Genomic DNA, 551 nt, shown 5'->3' on the forward strand with positions numbered 1-551 from the left:
GGGGCCGCACCCCCTGCTCACCCGGCACTCGGGCCTTCAGGCGAGAGCAGCGGCTCCCCTAAGAGCAGGTCCCCCGCGATGCGCAGGAGAATGACGGGGAGACGGACCCCGCTGGGCTGCGTGCTGCCTGCCCCCTGCACTTCCATCTGGAGAAGGGCCTTCGTGGCGGCAGAGCTGAGAGGAGGCGGGAGATTTGAGGAGATTCGACTCTAATTTGCATCCTTTCTGGTAATGAGACCCCCCCCCCACAGCCGGCACAGCCCTCCAGACAAACCAGCCCCAAATGGGGGTGATTAGGAGCGTTTTCCAGAGTCTTCTGCGCATCCATGTCCCAGGGGGAGGATCAGAGCGCAGCCGGGGCGCCTCCTTTTTGGGGGAATTAATATTCTCATCGCTAAATGCACACGAATGATGCGACAATAGACCGGCCTTTTGCTTTTGTCAAACATCGCGGAGGGTGCTGCGTTGAAAGGCAAAGTAAACCTGCCCGTCCGAGGAGGAGGAGGCGGAGTGCAGCCCGGGGTGTGGGGGGGCCGGGGCGCCCCACCACG

The 551-nt window shown here is 62.6% G+C and overlaps 1 protein-coding gene across 1 annotated transcript in view; it reads left to right on the forward strand.

Moving 5' to 3' along the window:
* Positions 1-551, forward strand: part of LOC102761253 (adenylate kinase 8) — a 93,250-nt gene that overhangs the window by 27,371 nt on the left and 65,328 nt on the right. The gene's annotated exons all lie outside the window — the stretch shown is intronic.

The sequence above is a fragment of the Myotis davidii genome, unplaced genomic scaffold (assembly GCF_000327345.1).
Source record: "Myotis davidii unplaced genomic scaffold, ASM32734v1 scaffold651, whole genome shotgun sequence".
Classification (NCBI taxonomy): domain Eukaryota; kingdom Metazoa; phylum Chordata; class Mammalia; order Chiroptera; family Vespertilionidae; genus Myotis; species Myotis davidii.